Source organism: Macrotis lagotis, chromosome X (assembly GCF_037893015.1).
Source record: "Macrotis lagotis isolate mMagLag1 chromosome X, bilby.v1.9.chrom.fasta, whole genome shotgun sequence".
NCBI lineage: Eukaryota > Metazoa > Chordata > Mammalia > Peramelemorphia > Peramelidae > Macrotis > Macrotis lagotis.
In genome coordinates this window covers 434,652,999-434,672,874 of record NC_133666.1, presented here as the reverse complement: position 1 = coordinate 434,672,874, position 19,876 = coordinate 434,652,999, and the positions used below count along the sequence as shown (strand labels likewise).

The 19,876-nt window shown below is 37.4% G+C and overlaps 1 pseudogene; it reads right to left on the bottom strand.

The window, feature by feature from the left end:
* Nucleotides 1–6,198: 6,198 nt before the first annotated feature.
* Nucleotides 6,199–7,138, bottom strand: LOC141500887 (developmental pluripotency-associated protein 4-like; annotated as a pseudogene).
* Nucleotides 7,139–19,876: the final 12,738 nt, after the last annotated feature.

Below are 19,876 nucleotides of genomic sequence, written 5' to 3'. Positions count from 1 at the left end.
CTTGGGATACACAGATGAAAATGAACCTATTCTGGTAATCAGAAGTAGAAATCATGTGGCCTGTCCTCAAGGTATTTATACTCTAAAATGAATATATGTGTGTGCTAAGGAAAATGAAATCCATTTTTTAAACTAATATTTTTACTCACACATCTCTACCTATGTATTATCAAGCAGAAATGAACTGTGTTCATTCTTGGTGATACAAAGATAAAAAAGAAAGTTTCTCTGCCCTCAAAGAGTTTAACTTCTATTGCATGGAAACAATATATGTAAGTAAACCCAAAATATGGACAAAAATGCAGAATGATTTTGAAGGGGCAATCCATAGCAACAGTACAGATAAATGAATGGAGCATTTAAGTGCTTACTGAATAAGCGGGAGCTAGGTGGTGCAGTGGATAGGTGGATAGAATACCAACGCTAAAGTCAGGGGGATCTAAGTTCAAATCTGACCTCAGATATTTGACATTTACTAGCTATGTGACTTTGGGCAAGTCACTTAACCTGTATTGCCTTATTTCTAGTGCCATCTCCAATTGCCCTGATTTATATTGACCCAGATGACTCCCGAAGAGAAAGTGAGGTTGGTCACTTTGCACAGCCCTCCCTCAAAAATCTAATTCATATGTCTCTCCCTCAGGGGTCCTTTTCCCCTTCAAGGAGGCTGGATTTCCTGTCCTGTGTATGGCATTTGGTAGGATAGCTGACTTCTTCTTCAATGAAACTTCTTCCCCTGGTGGTGATGGCTAGGCTAGACTTGTGTATAAAGCAGGACCAGTGATTTGCAGTAGAAGTGGGGATGGTGCTACCACTGTCAGGGCTTTTGTGCTTATTTGTCTTTTGGTGGAGGTGGCCAGCAGTGTCATGGTATCAGATCCCCAGCTTCATGGTCCTTTTCAAGAATGAAGGACAAACAATAACAACAACTATGTACAAATACTGCTAAGAGCTAGGGGTATATTTAAAAAAAAAGACAATTTTTGTTCTCAAGGTGATTATTAATAACCATGACCTGGGGAAATCCAGAGTGCCCCCTTTTTCCTATTATTCTCATAGGTTGTTAACCTTCTGTTCTGTCTGACCCCACTCTCAACCTTACAAGAAATTTCTAGTCTAAGAGAAATTCAACACAAGCTTGGATGGAGATAGATCCTTTTGTATGGGTTGCCCAAGGTTCAGGGTGTTCTGGGTTTAAAGATAATGCTACTTCCAGTTCCTCATTGCAGTGAACTCACTTAGCTTTGTAAAGTCCACCCCTCATTAATTGTTAACTAATCAGAACTGATTGTCATCTGCTGGTACATCTCTTATCCAAGGCCATATAAACACCAAGAAATGAACTTAATTTCTTTTTGATCCTCGAGATGTGCAGTCATTTTTTTGCTATTACTTGCTGACTGTAATTGATAAAATTTGATTATAATTTACCCCAAAACTTTGTCAAGATTATTTTAATTGCCAAGAAATCACATTCTAATGGAGAAGACAACATTTATGGCAAAAATGTGGAATGTTTCAACTATGGATCAAATAGGAAGGTTTCATGGTCCTTTGGGTGTGGAGTCAAAGTACATGGTAATGTCTCTCCTTGAATTTAATTTCCAATGATAAAATGATATTAGTTTTTGATGTGGAACCATTTGATAGTGTCAAGGATTTTAGTGGCAAGAACTTTCCTTTATGAGACCTCAATTACTATCTATGGCTGGAACACTTGCAGGAGTAGTTATCAGACTGTAACTTCTCAGAGTTTTCTTCCCAGAGATCACACAACTTTGATTTGCTTGTCACCTAGCTCTAGTAGAGTTGTTTCTAGAGGCACTGAACTTAAAGCATTATCATACCAAAGGATCTTGGGTTTAGAGTTCTAGGCTATCATCATCACAGCCTGAAGTGAGATGAAAGTCATGCTGGTGGTGGTGATTTGACTTGTCTGATACATGGTGCCCTGACTCTCCCTTTGGATACCTTGCAGCTTCAAGAAGGCTGGCTTTCCAAACTTTTGTTTGGCATTTGGTAGACATAGCTGGCCTCTTCTCCAAGGAAGCTGCTTCCCCCAGTGATGATGTTAAGAGTGCTGAAAGCAGGACCAGTTATCTTGGGGTAGGAGTGCTACCATTGCCAAGTCTTATGTGCATATTTGCCTTTTGGTGGAGGTAGTCAACAGTTGGTGGTGGAGGTGAAAGAGGGGTTTATTGTTTTTCAATTTCTCCCCTTGATAACTGTGAAGAATGGGCTGGTTGTAAACAAGTCTGCTGATTAGAGGGGCACTTCTATTTTCAAGGGTTTTGGTTTCAGGGCTTCAATCAAGGTCTAAGGGGAACTTGTGATCAAGGTGGTGATGGTGGTAGTCTTTTATTTCTCCTTGAGAGTACCTTTCTTTCATAAAAGGAAAGGCCTCTTATAGGAGGAATAATTAAATTAAACCTTAGAGAGAGTTTGGGATTCTAAGAGACAAAGGTGAAGAGGGAGAATTTTCCAGGCATGAAAGAGAGTGATGCAGCATCAAATACGGGGAAATCGCAAGCAAGTTATAAGGGGCAAGGAGGTAGAAGAAACAAGGGGTATCAGTTTGGGGAAATAGATTGAAACTAGATTGTTGGCTTTAGCTGCCATGCTGAGAAATTTTAATTTTTATCCCAAGAGCAAAAGGAAATCACTCAAGTTTCTTGAATAGAGGATTGATGTGATAAGACCAATGCTTTAGGAAAACTAAATTGGTGATTATTTAGAGAGTAGATTAGAAAAGGGAAAAGACTGGAGATAGGGAGACCACCTAGTTCTTTTTTTTGAGCATTGAAATGATAGGGAGTCCTTTTTTTAATAATCACCTGCTGACTGTGATTGATAAAATTGCTTATAATTTACCTCCAAAACTTTGACAAAATTATTTTATTTGCCAGGGGATCACATTCTAATGGGGAAGACAACATTTATGGCAAAAAATATGTAATATTTCAGCTATGGGTCAGATGGGAAGGTGTGGAGGCAAAGCACATGATAATGTCTCTCTTTGAATGTAATTTCCTGATTCTTCTTCATCTTTTTTTGCAAGACAATGGGGTTAAGTGACTTGCCCAAGGTTACACAACTAGGTCAATTATTAAGTATCTGAGCTTGGATTTGAACTCAAGTTCTCCTGACTCCACTGCTGGTGCTCTATCTACTGCAATACCTAGCTACCCTGGATGTAATTTCCAGTGATAAAATGATTGCAGTTTTTTTTTTGCAAGGCAAATGGAGTTAAGTGGCTTGCCCAAGGCCACACAGCTAGGTAATTATTAAGTGTCTGAGACCGGATTTGAACCCAGGTACTCCTGACTCCAAGGCTGGTGCTTTATCCACTAAGCCACCTAGCCACCCCTGATTGCAGTTTATGATGAAGAACCATTTGATGGAAACAATGTCATGTAAGAGGTAAAGAGAATCTGAACTAGAGTTATAGTCTCATAAATGGAAAAAGATAGTTATGAAAGTAATAGTGAAAAATAAAATAAAGTAAAACCAATAAGAATATTGAATATTGGATATTGAAGTGAGGAAGAATGAAGAATATTATGTTCCATATTAGTAGAAATGAAATATCTCAGTTCTCAACAAGAAGTTCATTTTGTGAAAATCTACAAGAAGTAATTTTAAGTTCAACTAAATTAAATTCAGTAAATAATTATGCTTTAAATGCTGTTATGTTATTTGAGGATATCCAGACAATAGTGAAACAGGTGACTCTAAAGGAACTTGAGAGTTGAGGGTATTCTGGAGACAACTCAATTGTATAATTTTCAATGTGAACTTTACACCTTGGAACTCAGCAAAGGCTATAAATCAGAGCTTGATTTCTTGTTTTCTTGGTTATCTATACCTAAGAAAGGATAATAGTAAATGTTACTACTACAGATTAAATTCAGAAGTATATCATGAGGACATTTTTTTCACAGACTCAGTTTTTAAGTATTTACCAGTATATCCTTGCTTCCAGCTGTATGAGCTGTACTCAAGTAAATACTTATAAAATATATACAAAGTTATACAATGACTTGCAAAAGAGGGAGAAGTGCAAAAAAGGAAGAAGATCAGGAAAGGCCACATTTAAAAGGCAGCATTTGAGTTTGTTCTGAAGGAATACAGAATTCTACAAGGTAGAGGAGAAGGGGAGTGCATTCTAGCCAGTCAACAAGAATTTATTTAGCTTCTATTATGTGCCAGGCACTTTGCTCAGCTCTGAGGATAAAAAAAAAATTAAAAAAGTCTCTGCTATTGAAAAAACTAACAATTGGAAAGAACCTACAAACAACTTAAGTACAAACAAGAGATGTATAGGATAAATTTGAAATACTTTCAGTTTTAAGACACTATATAAAAGGAACCAGGAAAACCTTCCATAAGACTGAATTTTAGCTGGAACTCGAAGGAAACCAGGGAATCCAGGAGACAGGGATGAAGAGGTAGATAATTCCAGGCATGAGGGTTAATAAAAAAAATGCTGGGAACTGTGAGATGAATATCTCATGCAGCCAGTGACTATAGATGAGATCACTTTTGCAAAGGCATGAAAGCAGGAAATGGAATGTCCTAGACTGGAAATAATTACCAAGTCATTTTTAACTAGAATTTGGAGATTGCATGAAAAAGGAGTAATGTAATATGAAATAAGATAGATAAAAGTAAATGAAAGCCTGATTATGGAACATTTTAATGCAAGACCTTTGTATTTTATCCTGTAGTCAGTCCTGGAGCCATTGATTTTTGAATAAGAGTCATGTCACAATATGTTTTCACAAATATCAATTCCCAAAACATTTGTAAATATTGGGATTTTCTTAACATATCTTTGTCCACATGACCAAAATGAATGCGGTGTTAAATGACTTTGGTCAATGTGAGTCATTAATGTGGATGCCTCAACTTAAACTTTCCCAGAAATCACCAAACTGAATTTTTTTTTCTAAGAAGTTTTTGTTAGAATAAACTTGCCTCAATTCTCATTTTTACATTGTCTGACTAGATGTAATTTACATAAATGATTATCTATGATTGAAATTTCCAGCTGTAATTATTACAGAGAGCTAGTTTTAATCTAAACTGTTCAAAAACTTATTCATTCAGAAATGGGCATGGTAGATATTACCAGTATTTGGACTACCTTTCTTGACCTGGATGACACATGAAGACAGAAATGATATAAATACAAAAGACAATAGAATTGTTATTGTTCACTTTTACTAAATTTTTATGAATCTAGTAATCCTTTCCCCATTGGGTATTCTCTATGAATATAGCTCATCCTATAGTTGCCTTTCAATTTATGTTCTTATCTTTGACTTTGTAGATAACTTAGATAACTTCTGGTTCTTTCAGTATTTTGTGAATAGCAATTTAATACATAAATTGTAATGAGTTATCTCCCCCACCACTACCAGATCAATTTTCTTCTTTTACCCAATTATATGAGTCTTCAATGATGTATTTTACTTCTATCTTTTTTATATATGAGTAAATGAACAAGACAACAAATCATTTAGCCTTGAATTAAGGGACGAAAGTCTTATCAGTTATTGAAGACTTTCTCTCATCCTCTCTTCTTTTCTTTTTAAATTTATTTATTTTGAATTATACAATTTTCTCCCTAATCTCATTTCCCTCTCCCCACCCCCCACAGAAAGCAGTCTGTTAGTCTTTATATTATTTCCTTGGTATACATTGATCTAAATTGAATGTCTCACCCTCTTTTTTTTTAATTCAGCAACAATTTTTATTGAGATTGTATCTTAGCATATGTGACCATAGTTATTATCTCAACAAATGCAAAGAATTTGATTATCTTTGATTGTTTTTTTTAAAGGAATTCATAGCCATGTCAGTCTTGGAGGTTTAGCAAAAGGAGACAGGAGAAGATGGACAAGTAATGGATAGACTTAAATTTTATTTGGTTGTAAGATTTTCACCTTTCTCTATCCTCAGCTGCTGACTAAAACAATGTAATATGTGAACTTGGTTGCAATGTCAGGTCCTTTGTACCTTGTTGATTTGTAAAGTCTCTTCTATCCTTCCCAAATGCCTGCATGTATGGAACTGTTTCCTAATGAAAACTAGGACTAACTGGGAAAGAAAATCTAAGTTGAAGAAAGAAAAGTCACATTTATAAGCCAGTATCTTGAGGAAGTGAAAAACAGTCTTGTAGTCTTGCCTTTGTGGTTAGAGAATATTGTCCATCAGGATTTTATTCCTGTTGACACATTTGGGGCACAACCAATTGTCTTCTACTTCTGGGGGTGGGAAAGAGCAGGTAGGCAAGAATAAGAGAGGGATTAATATATCATTTTCAGGCACTCAGGTCTGCCCACCATGGAACTTCAAAGGCGCTGAACCAGAGACATTGTTAGGAAAAACTTCACCATGTATTATACGCCATCGTGGTAAATCTGATTGCTCAGACCTAGTAGACTCAGAAGATATGGTCATGGGCTATACAGCCTTGGACTTCACTGTTGCCATGAGTCTGCTCCAGGATGCCATGATGGCTGTCTGGACAAGAGTGGTCTTTGTTGTGTCTCTTTTCTTTTTCTTTTTTTGTCACTGTGTATGCTGCTTTGGCCACTGTTTGACTTTCATCTAGAGAATCTTCTTCACTTAAAATTTTTGTTTTGATTTTTAACCACTGGGTCTTTTCCTTCTATGCTAGAAGTGTCTTGTTCAGAAGGTGACACATGCTCCAAAAGTCTCTTGTATAGAATGTGCTTCTGCAGAATATTTCGGGATAAGATATGCAGTGGAGGCAGAGGGGTGGGCATAGAAGGAACTTCATCATTCTGAGATTTCTGAGGTGTTGAAGAATCTATATCAGACTTAGTCTTCTTTGGAAAATGTACAACAGCCTCCTCAAGATTTCGTGATTCTGCCAGGGTAAATCCTTGGAGTTGGTCTGAGCATCTGCCTGCAACTTGGCCCATGCTGCCATCACAGCTGTCCCATTTTCTCTCTGCTGAACATCCATTGCCAAACTGGACTCATGCACCATCTTGACTTCCTTTATTTTGTCTGTGTTATTGGCTGGAATCTCTTCTTCCACTTCCACAAAAGAGTTCTTGACCTCCAGACTTGCTACTTCTACTTCTCCAGGTGTCACACACTTCATTTGTAAAATGCCAGGTTCAATAAGATTTTCTTTCATCTCCATAATCCTCTGAGCCTAGGATACTGGTCATTTAGCTTTTGTACTTCTGTTTGCTTTCTCCCAGATGGGAAACTCTCCTCCCTTTTATAAGGAGCCTTGTTTTTGGCCTCCTCACGAACAGAGTGAAATCCTTACTAGAGAAAAAGATCCATTGGAGCCGAATTCTTCAGGGGGCAAAAGCAAAGGAGTGGAGACCTCCCTCAGGTAGCTTTTCTCCTTCCAAACTGCTCTGTCTCCTCTTTTTCGGTACTTTTCTTCCTCACCTTCTTCTTTAACTGATATTTTTCCCAGGCCTTTGGCAATAAATACATCCACTCTCACCTTACTTACTATTCACTATAGGGAGCAGAATTGTGCTATGCATTCACTGCTCAATAATTAATCAATAGATATTTATTAAGTGACTACTTTGGGTCAAATACTGTTCAAGTCACTGGGGATAAAAAGAGAGGAAATAAATTGTTCCTGCTCTCAGGGAGATTATATTCTTTTTTGTCCTTAACCCAGTAAGTACTTAGTAATTTTCTCAAAAAATGAAAATGAATGATGAGGGAAAAGCAATTTGTTTGGTTATTTTATTGGTGGAAAAAATCCAAGATAATGACTTAACTTAGTTCAGGTTAATTTTGGCTAAATGCCTGTTTACTTTTAGAACTGGAATTCCCTAATTTCCTAGACTTCCTGTGATGGCATAGCTTTCTGTATGTGCTGATAATTTCCCCCAAGAAGCTAAAAGAAAAATAACCTGAAATAGATTCTTTCCTGTAATAAGTTAATGAGCACTTTCATGCAGGCATAATAGAACAGGAGTTCTTAACTTCTTTTTTTCGATCTCATGGACTTTTGTGTTCTAGCAATGCCTATGAATACTTTCTCAGAATATTTTTTAAAAGAAAATTTCACAATAGAAGGAAGTGCTAAATTTCATTTAGAAGTTAAGTAATCAATACTTGTGGGGGTAGGGGGGAGACAGAGCATTTATTAAGTTCCTACTATTTTCTGTAACTACATACATATTCTATTATTTGATCCTTATAATACCATATGAATTAGGTGCTATTATAACTGAAGAAACTGAGGCAGAGTTTAAGTGACTTACCCAAGGCAAGGTCCATAGATGCCAGGGTAGGAACCACTATATTAATCTGTTTTAGTTGTTTATTTATTTGTTTTAGTGTGAACTTCTTTAACTTAGAGATCCCAAATGATTGAATAGATAAGTCTTAGAGATTGACTAGAATCATATTGAAGTTAAGGGATTTACCCAAGGCTGCACAGTAAAGATCAATGGTAGAATGGAATAGATTCAAATTTGGGAGGACCAATAGAAGTCATCTATTCCAACTCTCTCACTTTACAAATGAGGAAGTTGAGGCACAGAGATATTGTGTCTAGTACAAGATCACAGAAGATATTGGTAGAGATAGAATTCAAACCTAGGTTTTCCTAGATTCCAAGTCTAAAAACTCTATCACCATTTCAGTTGCTTCTATTGCAAGTTTCCTTGAGTCCTTAGAATATTACCACATGTTCATATAATACTTTATGGTCTACTTTCACATGCATAACCTCATGTGTCTCCCTCCTAGCCACTTCCATAATGTTTTGAGGTAGATAGTATTGGGAAGACTACAATCTTTGCAATGAAGTAGTTGCCCTTTGACATTACTTCTTTCTCCTAGCTTTTAGAGCCCATAATCTTTTCAGCTGCAATTAAAGAATATGAAGGAAGATAAGCAGAAAGAGAGATGAAGACATCTCTCCAAACTCCAAGACCAATAGGAAGTGTTGACCTGAAACAACCATGCTTTATTTCCTCTAAGTTGACTAAGAAAAAAAAATGAAGATTCACTTGAGTAGCAGAAGGAAGCATTTGCAAAGAACCCCTAGAAATTTTGGAGTTGGGAAGCAAAGGCCATTGTGTCCAGACATAGAAAAAGCAAGCCTCAATGTATTTTTGAGCTTTTGACACATTTAGTGAAGCCAAGGCTCCAAGAATAACTTTTACACAAGGGCTAGTTAAATGCTAGAAAACTAGTTCCATAGAGAGAAGGTGTTGAGAATCAGGGAGGGGGCAAATGTATAGAAACTATCAACAGAGTTAATTTACAAGAGGTGGGATAATGAAGAATAGCAAGTGGGTAATATAAGAATCAAGCAACATTTGATGGAACTGAGAGGCTGTATAACCAAAAGCTACAAGAGAAATGGCACGTGGAGTAAGAACCTCGGAAAGGAGCACCTTAATATGGAGGAACAAATCCTGGTCTTCCCTCTTGCTAAAGCCTCACCTAAGGCAATACTGTAAATCAGAGACCATATAAGCTTGTAGGGGAGAACTCCCTAGGGGAAACTCCTTTCAATGTCTGTTCTATATTTTGTACCTTATTATCCTGAGTATTATAAATGGAGCTGCTGATCCCCCTTGGGGAATTGTTCTTCACTTTCCCCTGTGTGAAGGAAATGAATCTGTGAACTGATAAATCCCCAAAATGTAGCTAGATATTTCATTTCAGAAGAGTGTCTTATACAAGGGTTATGGATTCAAATTCTATAGTTCAGAAAAGTTGTAACTTATTCAAAGTTATACAATCACCTAGTAAGTAGCAACTCCAATTCTTAAAATATAGATCTTCTGATACAAAGTGGAATTTTTCCACAACCTTGGGAACTTTTAGTAAAATTAGATGATTTCAATTATTTTCAATGTACCTAATGGAGGTAAAGTTGGAAAGAATATTAGACATTATCAAGCCAATCCCCTAATTTTACAGATGAAATTGATGGTCCACTTAACCCATAGGTTATTTAACCCTAAATCCTATGCAAATATACTTCTCCAGATGCCCTGTTTTATTTTATGCCCAATTGTTATGTTTTTGAAATTAGAACAACCTATTTAGCAAATTAACACCTTTATTTTAAATTTCATCGTGATAGCTAGGGTGATAATTATTTATTTTATCAACAGATAATTTCATTGAATGATGGATTTTCAGTCAGTAAAATATGAATTCATTTCCTACTTCAAACTCTTAACCAGTTGTGTTACCACCTTGGGTAAGTCACTTAAAGTATCAAAGCCTCAGTTTCTATATCTGTAAATCTGGGATAATAATGTTGCTTACTTTACAGGGAGATTGTGAAGATCAAATGAGATAATACATGTAAAACACTTTGCAAACCTAAAAATGCTAAATAAATGCTAATTAGATAACAAGTCTTGGTACTGCTGGGTGTTGGTGGTGGTAGTAGTAGTAGTAGTAGTAGTAGTAGTAGTAGTAGTAGTAATAGTAGTAGCAGCAGCAGTATTGGTAGTAGTAGCAGCAGTAATACTAATAGTAGTTAGAAGTAGTAGCAGCAGCAGAAGAAATAGCAGTAGCAGCAACAGCAGTAGTACTCATAGTAGTAAGAAGAGTAATACTAGTAATAATAGTAAGTAGTAGAAAGTAATTGTAGTAATAGTAGTAATAGTATCAGCAGCTGCTGCAATAAAGTGCTGGGAAGACTTTGATATCTTCTGTTTGCTTTCTATAAATAATGAAAATACTATTGCATAGCTATTTATATGAATAAATATGCTATATATATATATGTGTGTGTGTGTGTGTGTGTGTGTGTGTGTGTGTGTGTGTGTGTGTGTGTATCCATGGTGTAATTAGGGTACAGTACTCAGCATTGTAAGGAGAACAAGGAATTCAATCTGTCACCATAGAGTTGGAACTTTAATTTCAAATGACATCAAAGCTTGAAAAGAGGTTAAAAATGGTCCTAGAACAACATTAGGAATTTGAGGACAGGGAGTTGGAAGATCTGGATTAATGTCCTGGCTTTGTTTCTTACTACCTAGATGATCTCTACAAGCCATTTATTCTTTTGACCATCCATTTTCCTATCTGTAAAATGAGTATAATAATCAATCAAAACCTATTGATCAAGCATTTACTCTGTGCTAAGCACTGATGCTATAAAGACAAAAATAAAACATTCTCAGCCTTCAAGAAGTTTACCTTCTATATACCTCAAGGGATTTTGTGAGATAATGTACATAAATTACTCTGTAAGCACTAATAACTAGATAAGTTATTTTCATTCTTATTGATGAAGTTTGGGCTGGATCTTAGATTCCTAAGCACACTATATTCAGAAGCCAGATTGAAAAGTCATTCTGAACTTCTCAATTTAGGTCTCAGAGCTATCACTTCCAGGACAAACCAGGACTGTCTTCACTCTCATCAGTGTTCTCTAAACCACAATTACACATCATGAACCTATCTCAGACTGGACATTCATTCCTAGACCCTGGTTAGAAATGAAGCAGAAACAAGTGATGTTTGAGCATAAGGATTGAGACAGCATCCTCATTCTTCTGCATTCACTAAAATCAAATTGGGAATAATCGGGAGCAAAGATATTGCAGTAGAACCAAAGTGATTTTGGATTTCTTCATTTACTTGTTACTTCATTTACATGTTAAAGGGCTGTAACTTTGCCTAGCTAATTCCACATGGATCACAATCAGATCCTATGTGAAAAAGAGACATATAGACTATTGTAAGTTACTTAGAGTTCAAAACTGCCTTTATTCTCAAAATGAAGATTTTTCTAAACAATTGGTCAATCTCAATTGGGCCTTCAGCAACCTTTAATAGTTGCAAAGAAATCAACCACATAAATGTAGTTGCTTTCAAATAAAACACTTTTTTCCTACCATGTTTTTCTGTGCAAATATTTTCCCCCCAAGATCTTCATATAAGGCATTAGATGAAATTAGAGATTTTTCACTCTTTATATTCTACTATAGCAATGAAGAACACTATCATCAATCAATTTGCACAGCTTTTCATTTCAAAACTTTATTACACATATTTTCATGGGATTTCCCAATTCACATTCACTAGACCCTCATTTTTTAGCTAGGCTGGCATATTCGGGGGGAAGTGATGTAGCATCCTTTCAGAGGTTTGTTGAAATTCTGCAAAAGAAAATAATGTGCAGTTTAGACCAAAGATCAAAGACACATGTAAAATCTCTGGAATCTGAGGATGGTTGTCAGACAAATTTGCAGGTCAATTCATTAAGCACTTTTTTTTAACTGCACCCTATTTAGTTCTATAGACTTGTAAGAATAACTGGGGTTGGCTTTATTGTTTCTGAGAGACCTCAGAACCACTGGTCTGATGATCGACTTAAATCCTTCATCCTGCTCAAATAAATGGTGCCCTTTGCTATCCTGTGAAGGTGCCTTTGGGGTGATGAACTCTAATCCAAGACCCTGTGTGGGCCCCTGGGTTCTCTAGGCTTCTCTGGTTAGTTTGGCCCAGAATACTGGCACCAGTTGAAATCCTTCAGAACAGCAGTCTTTTTGGTATATTAACCACATAATAAAAGATCAATGCAGTCAGAACAATAGTATTTGTTGTATTCTCTTGCCTCCTCCCTGCCTACTCTCCACACACCCACCTTCTTGTATACTCTCACAATTAATCCTTGACAAGCCTGGTTAATTCTAAACAGCATGTTTAGAGTTAAGTGGGAACCGTTATAAAGTGACTGTGAAGTGCTCAGGTTTGCCATCACTTTATTTTTTGAGGGGAAGACAGGAAACTTTCATTTGTGAGTAATCCTGTGGATGCAAATTGTATTTCTGAAATTTGATTTTTTTTTCGTGTTCTATCAAGATGCTTATCAGGATGCTCTGAGTTCAGGCCGTCTAGTTGAGTCACACACTTCCAGGAACCACACAGTGGACTCGCAGATAAATTCCTCTCCCACAACTTGGGAAAATTATCTCCTTACTCTACCGCACCCCATTGTAAAAGCAATTTTGGAGGCTGTTGTGTGAGCAGTGCTATAAAAAGATTTTGTTATAGAGGGAGGGCAGAAGTTTAATGATTCAGGAAGAGTGTTTTTATATTAGAGGGGAAAGGCTTCAAACTGAGACCTAGAGCTGAGGAATGAATGAAAAATCCTGTTAGCCAAATTGCCACACCATGTGGCAGAAGGTTTGGCTCCTACAACATGGTTTAGGCTGGTCTTGTTCTCGAGCTGTAAGTGTAAGATGTTTTTGGAAAATACATGGGAAATATGGGTGTGTGTATGTGCAATTGTGTATTGTAAAGAAAGATGCATGGAGGGTGGGATTGGGTATGTGGGCAAGAGAAGAGAGGGAGGAAAAAAGGGGAAAGAGAAGGGAAGAACGATAAGAGACAGAGACACAAATACAAAGAGAGACAGTGACAAAGAGCCACAAAGACACAGAGAGAGAGAGAGAGAGAGAGACAGAGATAGGGAGAGAAACAAAGAGAAGAGAGACAGGGAAATAGAGAGATAGAGAAGAGTGAGAAGGCAGAGAGATAGAGAGAGGAAAGGACAGGGCAGGGGGGAGAAAGACAGACATGGTCAGAGAGGAGAGACAAGTAGAAGGCAGAAAGAGTGAAAGAAACAGAAAGGGATCTAGACAGAGGGAGAGACAAAGAGAAACAGAGGGAAACAGACAAAGGGAAAGAGACTGATAGAATGACAGGGACAGATAACATGTTTAGAGTTAAATGAGAGAGAGAGAGAGAGAGAGAGAGAGAGAGAGAGAGAGAGAAATAGAGGAAGAAAGAGAGAAATAGAGATGGGGGAGAGACAGAGAGATAAAGACAGAGACAGACACACACACACACACACACACACACACACAGAGAGAGAGAGAGAGAGAGAGAGAGAGAGAGAGAGAGAGAATGAGAAAATGAACCAAGTGACTGACTGACGTAAACTTCCTATGAGAACTCTGTGTTCTGTGGCCAGGCTCTGCTAAGTAACAGAGAAAGGAGTCAGAGCCGTGATTATTTGCACTGACCAGAGTTTGTCTGGCCGGCCCTTGCTGTCTCCGCACAGTTGGACTAGATCATGCTTGACACAGTTAGAGGGAGAGAGAGAGAGAAGCCCTGGCTCCAGCCTGTCGGGCCCACTCGGCAGGTTGATGAATGTCCTCAGCGTTAAGAGCTTGCCACCCAGGCCAGTTCAGTCCATCCACAATGAGTTACAGTTTCCCGAGCTCCCTCCCAGCACCTACTCCCCCCCCCCCCCCCCCCCCCCAGCCTCCCAGCCCCCTTTGCCTTCACCACGGGCTGCTCCCTCCATAAACAGACTTGCTCTATCTTCAAAGCCCCAGTCATCATGTCATTGTGTCAGCTTCCAGCAGACTGGGATCACCCTGCTGAAAAGCATGTCTGGTTCTGACACGCACTCCTTCAGTTCTTGCAAATAAACAAGGCCTTACATTTTTCTCTTTCCATGCTGATGTACACCTATAGATTATACATAGATTTTTAAAAATAGAACTACTCAGCCCTCACTTCCTCCTCACTATTACCCCCTCCCCCTTCTCTCTCTCTCTCTCTCTCTCTCTCTCTCTCTCTCTCTCTCTCTCTCTCTGCAAGACAATGGGGTTAAATGGCTTGCCCAAGGCCACACAGCTAGGTAATTATTAAGTGTCTGAGGTCAAATTTGAACTCAGGTACTCCTGACTCCTGAGCTCTATCCAGTGTGCCACCTAGCCGAGCCCCCCCCCCCCCCCTTGTCAATGGTAAAAGATCACTAAAGCGGTGAGGGGAGTGGGGGTGGGGAACAGTAAAACTTCAAAACAGGACTTTTACTCTGAACGACCCAGCCCAATTCAGCATCTACTTCCTGAGGTTTGGGTCCATTCCTCAGAAGCTTTTCCTTTGCACAACTGTGCACCCATTGTATGGCTATCTATGGGCACTCAGAAAGACGTGCTCAGTCGTGTTGGCTCTGAGGGAAAATGGGTTTCAGATCTCTTATAGTCACACCAGTTTCTCCTCCTTTCTGTCCATCTGTTTTCATTTACCTCCTGTTTAAACTTGATTCTTGTTCCTTACCCCCACTTCCCAGCCTGGACTTCTCCCACCACCCCTCAATGGAAGATGAATTTCATCTGAGTCCATAAAGTGTCTTAGAGAGAAGAGCAGTTGGTGATTGGGAGGTTAATATCAGAGAAGGAGGAGAAAGAGCAAAAAATAACTCAAAATTACAAAATTTGATGAGAAAATTCATGACAAATAAGTGCACCTTTCTTACCTTCTAATAAGATTCATTGCAGAGTCTGTATGACATTGGTATAAACATAATGGTTTTTCAGGTCTTATCTTAGGTCCTCAATGAACCTCAGTTTCCTTATCTATAAAATGAAAAAGTTGAACTAGATGTTTTTTTAATAAATATTTTTATCTATTTAATTTTAAATTTATGGAATAAGACAAGTGTTTCCATATCAGAGCATAATAAAAAGATTGCTCAAAACCGAAAATCTATTTGTACAATTTGCTATTCCTTTTAAATGTAAAATAAAGTTATCATGTAAATTTCTTTCCCCACTCTTTTTTTTCTTCTTTCCCCTAGTTAGATTAGATGATTTTTAATATTTCTGATTATTTACTCTAAACAGTCATGGAGATTTTCAGCTATTTACTATATCTAAATTATCCTAGCTATAAAATAAGTATAATGTTTTGGCATACCAATCATTAAAAATAACCAGTTAGTCCATTTCTTTTGAGGGTAGGTCCTATAGTCCCAGAAAAATGCGAACCAAATGTGAATATGAGACCCTCACAGAATGTGTTGAGAGGCAAGAAAGAAGAAGGGGTTGAAGAGAAGGATAAAATACATGTTTCTTTGGTCATCAAAGTCTTTCACAATCTATTTCCAGCCTTTCTTTCCAGACTGATTCCAAACTGGCAAACTCAGTGCTCTCTCAAGTCTCATATTCCATCTCCCACCTCCACACCTTTGAACATGCTGTGCCTTATGCCAGAATGTTTTTCCTTCTTTCCTCTGACTCACAGAATCACTAGCTTCCTTCAAAAAGAAGGTCACATTCCATTTCCCCCAAGATATTTTTCCTGATTCCCTTGGTTGTTAGGGCTTTTACTTCCAGCTTTTACTTCCTAATTTTCTGTATCTACTTTCAGAATACCTATTTACATGAATGGTGTTTCCCACCAGTAGAATGAAAGACTTGAGTTTGTCTTTATTCCCTATTTCTAATCACTTAGCACAGCACAATGTAGACTATTCATAAATGCTTATTTAATTGACTTAACAATTCACTTAGCCAGATTGATTGTAGGCAAAATTCCAAATGACTTTTGAAAAAACCAGAGGTGTCCTTGGCATTTTTTCTTTCACTTCTCCAAGTTTTCTCCAAGACTTTCTTTTTCCCCTTTCCCTCTTTCATTCATAGTAAAATAGGAATGATTGATAGCAATCTAAAATATTATTTTATTTTAAAAAGAATCAAAGTCTTAAGTGCAGGGATCAACTAATCAATAAGTATTTGTCAGACTCAAATGATTGAATGCCAGGCCTCAGTCTGTATGTGGAGAAAGATTTGGGCATCAGAACTTTCCCAGAGCTTTCTGACATTACACCATGAATGGCTTACCATCTCTGTCTTTGGAAAATGAACCTCCATAAGAAGAATATTTCTCTACTCTCCCTGAAGGCAGAGAATAAAAATTTATGTCTATATTATTTTGGTTGGAGTAGTGGATCAAACCTGGTCTCAGATACTTATTAGTAGGGTGACCTTAAGCAAGTCACTTCACCCCATTTGCCTCAGTTTCCTCATTTTTAAAACTAGCTGGCTAAGGAACTGGCAAACCGCTCTAGTATATTTGTCAAGAAAACCCCAAATGTGCTCATAGAGAGTCAGAAATCAGTGAAACAACAACCAACAGCAACTTCCAAATGGGATCACAAAGAATAGAGCACAGTTGAACAACAACCACAGATATTATTTTTCTCCCTGTATTCTCAGTGCTTTACATATAATAAATAAGATGTAAATGCTTATTGAATTGGATTGTTTCCTCCACCAGGAACTCACCATTTCATGCTTTACCATTCACTTGTATAGTATTGTGCTTATTTATAGTATAAGCATACTATGCTCACATAACCTATGGCCTACTACAAATATGTTAAAGATGTCTGTTGAATGCAGTCCCAGCCTGATTAAAATGTAATTGGGAAAGATTTAACAAAATAAATAAAAATATAATGGAACATAGATAATAATATATTAATAGTAATAATCAATGTTAAGAAGACTTCATGGGGAGGGGAAAAGGAGACAAACATGTTTTAGTTCCTGCCTACTTCAATCAGGGTAAGAAAGAATAATTTCTGCTATGAGGAAAAACTGAGTAGTTCCCCCCTCCCTTGTGCTTAAGAAGTTTCCACTGTCCTACAGAGTGAGGACACTATTATGGCTCAGTATTTTTTAAGAATTTCAATTAAGAAATCCAAAAAAAAATGCTTTGTGTGTGCATTTTTTGATGCCTACTATGTGCTTATGGGCTCTGAGATACAAATACAGAGACTGAAACAATTCTTTCTCTCAGGGAGCAAGAAATATATCTATCTATCTATCTATCTATCTATCTATATATATATAGATAGATAGATAGATAGATACACACACACATATATGTAACTCTAAAGAGAATAAATACAAAGTAGCTTTAAAAAAACAAATTTTATTGAATACCAACCATAGGTCAGGAATTATGCTAAGTACTTTACAAATACTGTTACATTTAATCTTCACAAAACTTTGGGAGATAGGAGTTATTTTCTCCATTTTATAATTAAGGAAATTGAATTTAAAGGTGATCCAGATTTTAAGTGTCTGATTCTAACTTTGAACTCAGGTCAGTTTGCTTCCGGGTCCAGTTTTCTATGTTTGTACTGTGCCTCTTAGTCCCAAGTTAGTTTGGGAAACAGGACACTAGCAGTTGAGGGGAACAGAAAAGGATTCACTGGGGAAGTCAATGCTTGCTGTAGAGGTTCTGCATTGGATGTTAGCCAACACAAAGGAAAGGTGATACAATGGAGTGTTATGAATGTTATCAATGAGGAGCAGAAAGAAGGCCAATTTGACTAAATTATAGAGCATTTAGCAGAATAAGGAGTAAAGGAAAATGAGTTGGAGAGATAGTTTGGAGCTAGGTTATGATGATCTTTAATTAGCAGAGTTTAAATTTTATTTTAGGGACTTGATAAACTATAAATTTATGCAAAGTTCCTAACATAAAATTGTTTCATTGTTTTTTTTTCCTGAAAATACTATGCAGAACATCCCATGTATTGAGGGAACACATTTAAAATTGGCTTGGAAAAATTACTTCTCAAGACAGTAACCCAGGGTCCTAAGTCTCAACTCTATCACTAATTAGTTTGGTGACATTGGGATAGCACAACCCCCTACTGTGCCTCAGAGCATTCTGGATGATCTCTGAGATTCCTCTCAGCTTTAACATCCTGTGACCCTAATGAATTCATGACATAAATGATTTCAGTGAAACAAAAGAATTAGGATGAAAATTTCCAACTTATTTTTATAGTATACTAGAGAATATACCAAATCTAGAAAGAACTTGGTCAAGAAAAAGAAATGCAGAATAACTGAATAACCTATGGGCTCTGAGATACAAATACAGAGACTGAAACAATGCTTTCTCTCATGGAGCAAGAAGTATATATATGTGTGTGTGTGTGTGTGTGTGTGTGTGTGTGTGTGTGTGTGTGTGTGTGTGTGTGTGTGTCTAAAGAGAATAAATACAAAGTATTTGAATAACTTTTTAAAAAAGATGATCTTTGGGTCCATCTTGAGGTTATTGGAATTCTCCCCTACCAAAGTTGCTCTGTCAGACTTCTTGTGAGTTTTCTTGGAGTTTTCTTGGCAAAGATACTGGAATGATTTTTTTTCCATTTCTTTCTGCAGTTCATTTTTTACATATAAAGAAACAGAAACAAACAGGGTTAAGTGACTTGTCCAGGGTCACATAGCTCATTAAGTATCTGAGGTCACAGTTGCACTCAGGTCTTCCTTCTTCCTTACTCCAAGTCCTGTGCTCTGTCCACTGTGCCACTTAGATGAGGCAATGACAAACTTATCTTTATCTCTAAACTTAAATGAAATGACAGTTAAACGATAATGTTCTTGAGCATGAAGATTCAATTGCCTCGTGGAAATGGAAATTAGAAGTGAAGAGTTTTCCTCTTATTTTTCTTCAATATTAAAAATCAATTGAAAAAGCAGCCAGCAACTTTTCTTAGTTAGAAAAGTAAAATGCATAGATGAGTAAACAAGGAACGCCCCCCCCTTTTAATCTAAGAAATGAGTCAGTGATGACTTTCATTTGCTCTTCTGGGGACCGGCACAGATTCCCACTGAGTCCTCAATTACTTCTTTCTATGCTGCTCCCAGTTTCCCACCACTCTCCCAGCATCTTCAGGAATGAGCCCTGGGCTATGAATTTCATTCCCCCACAACCTAGTCAAGGAACCTTTGAAAAGGGAAGTCCTGAGTGTCAGATGCTTTGAAAGGAAAAGGAAAAGGGGTTCAAAACCACAAGGAAAGTTAGCAGGGTAACTGTAGTACCACTTCTCAGAATGAAGGGTTCTTTAGGACAGGCAGTTGGAGAACCTTGGTGAGGAGGAGAGAAATTAGGAGGCTTATGCTATGTTTGTGTAGTAGAAACAGTACACCTTTATGCTGATTTGGGAGAGTTTAAAAGGAAGGAGATTTATGGAATAAGCTAAGGATTAAAAAAAAATCTCCCCTTGCCTGGTTGCAGGTGCAGAAGTCCTTTATGACATGGGTGTCAGGAGTAAGGGCTA